Here is a 7,366-nt window from a genome sequence, read left to right as displayed (position 1 = left end):
TTAATGACAATGCGCCCTCTGCTGATACAAGAAATTTGTTTATCAGACTTGATCAGGTTTCGGAGTTTGATGCTGAAGCCTTCCAAAGAGCTTAGCTGTCAAACAGGCACAAATGGATTAGACCAGCACGTGACATAAAGCACCACAGAATGTCACTTTCTACGAGCGTGTTTTACTTGCTGCAGGGATCATTTGGCTGTATTTGGTAAAAGATAAGGCAAAACGATAACTTTCCAAAAGTTGATATATACCAGAGTCGCAACCCCTCTTCCCCATACAGAAGGAAAGGTGGTGGTATACGGAAGGCAATAAGGACGCTGCAAAGTATTCTCCCAAGCACAAGACTCCAAATCGCTTTTACAGCTGAGCCCATTCAGACAAGGACTGAGCCCAGGGTTACTCCTTCTGTCACTTGTAAAGGTCCCAAAATACGGACTTTTTCTGCAGACAGAAATTCCTGCTCTGCATTTGGCTCTCTGTTTGTCTCAGCCTTTACTCAGAAGTACACAGAAGTCTGCCAAGGTCTGTGCTGGAGGACCAGAAGGTTACAAGAGCTCTTAGAGGCTTTCTCTAGCCATTCCTCACTGACACATGTTTAGTGGTTCTCCCACAGATGAGACTCTACTCCTTCCTTGGTTATCTGTATCTGTGCTTCACTATCCCAACTGCTGAATGTTTCTCCTCACTGTCTGAACTGAAATTTTCCTTTCCAGACCTTTCTCAACTAGCTGCTGTTTAAATGATCCCTCTAGTCCCATCTTCAGGCTGAGCACCTGTGTGTACCAGCAATCTCAGGCTATATGCTTTGCAGCACATTCTGCCCAAAGCATACCTTTATTTAACGCTTTTATGTATTTTTAGGTGGTTCAGATTTTGTTTCTAGAACCTACAGAGTCTCAGTACATTGTCCCTTTGCTCATGTAACGCATGCTATTATGAGGGATCAGATTGCTATTAAAGGCCCTGGTTGCTGACCAAGCCAATCATCCAGTTTGCAAATCAAAGATTCAATGTATGCTTTCTAGTTCTCTGGCTGTCAAGTGTACTTGACATCAGCCAACAGACTCTGTAATTATTTGGGAGACAGAAACTCACACATAGCTAATATGTGCTCATGCTCTTTGGAAACGGAGCTAAAGTTAAAATTCATCACTAAAAAGTGAACAGAAAGCTTTGTGTCACATTTACAGTAAAGAACCTGCCTACCAGTCCCAGGGCCTGGAATGAATTGCAGATGCATTCTAGAGGTGAGATGATCTAACTGAATTTCTGACTTATATTTCTGTGAAGGCTCCCTTCACTTCCCATAAGCCTTAAAATGATGCTTGATGGACTCAGGAGCTTGTAGACTCCTTCTGTATAATGCCTTTTCTGGTCAGTAATTCCTTTTGCTTTAAAGAGGTGAATTATTTCCTTCTCTTCCCTTTCATTCCTGTGGTTCCATCTTTGGGAAAAGGTATGCTTTTTTTCCCCCCCCTCTGATTGGATAACCCAAAAATACAGGTCATAGACAACGATAACTCAAATTAAATACCTTTCCTTTGGCTGGAAGCCAAACTATCCCTTTATGAGCTGCCTTGAGGCCATAATGCTATAGAGCCTGGGGCGAGCATTAGAGACAAAGAACCGTCTCTACCTTGCTGCCCCTCAGGCCCGAGGAAAGGAAACCCCTTCCCTAGCTGGAAGGGCTTCTGGGGAACAAAGACAAAAGAATAAGCCAGCACTTTCCTCCCTGCAGGCAGCCTTTCCATAGGTTTTCCCCTCAGCAGCCTTGCTCACCTGCTCCTGCTGGTTCAGCGTTTGTGCTGAGTCAGGATGACAGGGCCCTGCACGATAAATTGATACGAAATGTCCAGGGACAGATCCTCTTCAATAGAACATCTATATGACCTTATATGAAAAAGTGGTTTAATGGGAACAGAAAAGGATGCTGACTCCACAACTTAGCAAAACTCAGTTTCTTATTTACCCGCATGAAAAGCCCTTGGAGGTGTGAAATGCAATTCTAGATACGGTGGCACCAAGCCAATGACTCCAGAATTTACCATGAGCTACTTAAGCAACTCAGTGTCAAAGCATAAAATTACCTCCATCCAGTATTAGCTGGAAGCAACTACTTTTGTAACACTATTTTTTTTTTCCTCTACATTGTTTCTATTTCACCTTCAAAGCTCAGCTATTCCTTTTGCCTTTATTCCATACATGTTCGGAACAATCCTTTTCATTTAACACTGAGGCTTGGTTTCATTTATCGCACATCACCACAGGGGAATCAGCACTTCATCTTTCCCCAGGCAGAAATGTGCTGATCAGCTTACTCATTCATGTGAAGCAAAATGGCCCTTATCCATACAGCGGCCACGGCAGGTGTGAGAGACAGCCTGGACTGCTGATGCACGTCTTTGTGCAGCTATTCCCAAAGAGCAAGACCGGGCATAAGAGAGAGGAAGAGCAGTATTTCTTCTAGCTCTCCACAGAGGGGAGGATAGAGCTTTGTGTGGCAGAAAGAGAAAGCAATCTGCATTGTGGAAATCTGCTATAACTTACCCTGTTCTCCCCATTTCTGTCCTAAGTAGGTAAAGGTGCATGATGCTGGATTAACAACATATGCCCCAATCCGCAACGGAGCTGAATATCTTAGCTCAGTTTACCAGCAAGTGATCTGTTCTTGTATGGGAGATCTTGCTTCTCTATTTGCTCAGAAAATTCTGGGTTTTTTTCTGCTGCTTCAAGGTCTACTCCTGCAAGCATTAAAAAAAGAAAAAAAGCAATCAACCATGTTTATCTGAGCAAGGGATCTAGCTGAGATATTGATGGGCATTTACACCGAAAATGGGAGCCATATCTTTGCAAATACATGTGTCAGCTGCAAGGAAAACAGGCGGTTTCTCAGCTTGTTACATCAGCTTCATTGCCCCCTCAACTAGCTCTTGCATAGCCATTCTCCAAACACGTTTGCTGCATTGTAAATGCCATAAGCCCACTCCATCTGCAACAGAGCTTGTGAGCTCTCCATCCTCCACCAAGTCAAGCTGCGTTTCCAGGGGAATTAAATCAAATGCTATATATTCAAAATGACTGCCTACATGGGAAAAATAATATACAGAAGTGGTTTGCAAAAGTGATAAAGACTCAGACCGGCTTATAGTTCAGTAAAACCCTTTCTCACTTCCGCACAGAGGTCTCAAAAGAATTACAGTATTAAATTGAGAGCTGGCAGGTGCAAGTCTCAGCACAATTCACTCCATACGGAATCACATACACGGCTATTTTTAGCGAATGAGAGGTTGTGGCTTTGCATCCTATTCTCGGAAAGAAACCCCAAACTGGAACATTTCCAAATTTAGCACTCTGTTAAGAAAGTAACTAAAGAGAGGCAAGCATGAAAAGACTATTTACAGGTATTGTCCACATCACCTTGGAATCTAAATGCCGTGGGTTGGCCATCATAAATGAACCACCTTGTTCTGACCTCAAGGCACATTTTATATATGTAATTATTGCGGGGCTATGCAGCAGAATTGGTGTATTAACTCAAAGTGGGAAGGCCTGCATAAATGGCAATACTGAAAAGCTTACGCAGTTGACATATTATCATGCATAGAGAGATCATCTTAAGTGTGATAGAGGATGTGGATAGTAGATGCAGTCGAGAGACCAAATGGATTTCTCCAGAACATTTTTTAGACAAACTGGACCAGCAGAAAGCATAGGCCGTGGCTTGGCTGCATATTAGCTCTGACTTCTCATCCAACCTCACCTGTGATGTACTCACCTCTTCCCCACAGTATCTCTCCATCAGTGATACATGCAGGTGACGTAGCCGCAGCAGGGAAGGCCTAGGCACAAGAGAGAGACCTTGGAGGATGAAGCTGCAGTGCGAGAAGCCTTTCCTAGTTCTGGGAAGAAAAAGAAAGATGAGAATAGCCGAGCACGCTGGCTGCAGCTCTGTTGAGGGAGCTCACCACTCCCTTCCAAAGCACTAAGGGGTTCTCCAGGGCACAGGGGAGTGCTGCAATGTTCCCACCCCAAGGGAAGGGAATTAGTTCAACGTACCTTGCTGACTCCAGACAACAGGCTGGGAAGCCTCAGATGCCAGGGGAACAAAAGGTAGATTTGAAGGACTGAAAAAGACAAAAAAAAAATAAAAAAGGCAGTTTTATACTTTACAAAGACATTAAAGATTCCAACCCCCACCTCTCAAATGTAGGTGTAGAAAACAGAGGAATAGACACAAATTTATCTTTTTGTTCTTGGAAGTAAATTACTGCTGTGGCTTAGGAGAAATAGGACCTTGTCCTAAGTCTATGATGATCTATTTAGCTTTGAATCTTGTAAAGGTCAGCACATTTGCTCTGTGCTCCTGGCAAAACCACACTGCCTCCTTCTTCCTGCAGGTATTGTGCTCCCTAAAGAATATCAAGCAATTAGTATCAGGTAACCATGCAGCAGCCTGGGGACTGGGACCTGTAAAAAAATCCCCACAGAGACTGGAAGGGCATGGGTTTCTCTAGCCAGGGCCCATCTCACCACCCTCAGTGAGGGAGCAGCCAACAGCATCAGGCACCTCTGTGGGCATAGGCTGAAGTCAAGCCAGGTAGTCAGCCTGAAGGTCAGGATCAACAACACCTATCGCTAGATAGGTCTGTGGCAGAGCTAGAGACCAGCACTCCTCAGCATAACTCGGGAAGAGACTGAAGGCCCAGAAAGAAGCTGAAATAGGCAGAGGTGTGGGTGGAGGCCCCAGGTGAGGCTGGTCAGGGCCATTAAGGCGGGCAGCAACAAAACTAACCTCCCAGAAAGACTTAGCAAAGGCAACGCCTCCCCTGATCTACGTTTATAAAGATCATCTGATAGGATCAGATAAGTAAATGCACTAACAGCATGCAAAGTTATCAGACCAATACAAAGAAAGGCAATGCCTATGTTTAAAATCGCTTCTTCATAGATGTTCTACTCTTACCGTGTTTCACTTTCACGTGGAAAACCAGTAAGCCTATGCATCCATGATGCATAATATGATGCTTTTTTAGTTGTCCCTCATGTTTGCCACTTTTGGACACAGTGGTGTGGAATAAAGTTGCTGCCTGTGCTGTGTCCAGAAAAAGATGATCATTCAGGCAGAAATAACAAGGGAAAAAAAACTCGTTATAGATCTGACCTCTCATGGACTTGGGAAACTAATTGCAATCAATGTCTTCAGCTACACACAATTTACCACAATATGATATGTCTGGCCCAAGAGGTGAGTAAAATGATCCCTGGAAATGCCCATTATTCTTCACACACCACTTCCAGAGATACTATCAGATTCCCCATGTGTAAGGCCTCTGTGATTTCGTGCTGAATTATATTTAAACTTACAGAAGGGGGGATTGCTGCAAGCAAAACTTTAAACAAGCCACAAAGTGCAGCAGGTTCAGCAGAATATAATGAAAACTGAGAATTCTCTTGCAATGAGCAAACAAGACAGTGAGAAATGCACATGTGATCTTCTTTTGCAGAGCCATACTGTTATGAGACCGGTGTCTATATATAGCTGCTGCTTCCTCATCTGAAGACCTGTACATACCACTTGATTGTCTGATAACTTCCAAGGTATTTTCAAGACCATTCGTTGTTGTCCTAGACAAAGGTCAGAGAGATTCATTTTACCTACTTTTGGTGTCTGGTTTTGGGGACCTTTAAAGTCAGCAATGATCTTTGCAACAAATTGAGTTCAGTGTATGATTTGTGATCAATAGTTGGTCCCCACAACAGGATGAGTAGCTCCTGCAACTTACTACTTCATTAGATGCAATTACTCTTTGATTAGGTGCCCTTTGACAATATAAGAATATAAGTCTTGGGTGACTCACCAAGCCCAAAAGATTCTTCTCATACATTAATGTTATGATAATGCTGCTATCTCATCATACATAGGGAATTGTTTGTTGCTGGTTTTGGTTTTTTTTTAGTGTTTGTTTCACTCTTGACTGTTCAGTGGGAGAAGCAATGACTGCACGGTGTAACAACTGCCCCATAGGGGAGTCCCTGCTGCCAGTGATTACTATCAAAGATGGGATGTTACTTACAAAACTATTCACATACGCAGTTCTGAGATACAGGGATCATGCCCTGCCCTTATGTTTGTTGAAACCTTGCTGGCTGGACACATTATGAAGCCTATTCCTATCTGGACATCTAAACAACGCAAATTAAGTAGGATTATTATTTTTTTTCCAGAGGTTAAGTTTTCAGCAGAATGTATTCTTTTGCTTAATGTTCACAATAAAATTAATTCACTAGTTAATTTGCATGCACAAAGAAATGCAGCTGGGTAATGCTACATCTTCCATTTGGCTTAGCAATACTACATTTTACCACCATGCGTACATTCCAGCTTTAGAAAAACAAACAAAAGGGCAAGTCCAGTGCAATATGTAGCTGTGAAATTCTTCTAACAAAATCATGAACTCTGCCACTACATCCAATCAAACAAAAAATATATTTGTGGCCCAAGTTCTGTGTCAGCTATATGAATGTTGCAGTTTTAACAGCAAACAAGAACAAATGCAAAAGAAAGGAAAGTATGCACAAACCTGCTCCTGGGTTAAAAGCAATCTCTAACTGTTAGACTGGAATGAGACCTGAAGAGAGCTGAACTATGGTGTGACCTCTAGGCTTAAAGATCTTTCTCCTTGAAGAAATAGTACCAGCCATAGGTAAAGGGTAGTAATAGAATCATAGAATCATTATGGCTGGAAAAGACCTTTAAGATCATCAAGTCCAACCATTATCTATACTCTACCAGGCCCACTTCCAAACCACATCCCGTAGACTTAAAGAAATTATATTTTGATCTGATACTGCAATTACAGCAGCATGTTTGGGTTTTTTTCTATTAAAATGAGATTGTGATAAGGTGATTAAAAAAAAAACCAAAACAACCCAGCAGAATACCTGAACCAAACATTGATGTTGACAATTGATGTCAGGGTGCAAGAAACTGACCTTCAGCCTAGGCCTGGTGGCTCACACAAACCTTTCGCTGTACCGCGAAAGAGAAGCAGCACATACCTACGTCTTTGCTCTCTGCCCTCTCCACCTTCCAAAAGGATGGAACCAGACTCTTTTCAGTGACAGGACAAGGCGCAATGGGCACAAACTGGAACACAGGAAATCCCATCTGAACATGAGGAGGAAGTTCTTTACTTTGAGGGTGGCAGAGCAGTGGAACAGGCTGCCCAGAGAGGTTGCGGAGTCTCCCACTCTGGAGATAACCAAAACCCGCCTGGATGCGTTCCTGTCCAACCCGCTCTAGGTGAACCCTGCTTCGGCAGGGGGTTGGACCAGATGATGTCTAGAGGTCCCTTCCCACCCCTGC

Source organism: Charadrius vociferus, unplaced genomic scaffold (genome assembly GCF_000708025.1).
Source record: "Charadrius vociferus isolate BGI_N301 unplaced genomic scaffold, ASM70802v2 scaffold1064, whole genome shotgun sequence".
Lineage (NCBI taxonomy): Eukaryota > Metazoa > Chordata > Aves > Charadriiformes > Charadriidae > Charadrius > Charadrius vociferus.
This window is presented reverse-complemented; position numbering follows the sequence as displayed.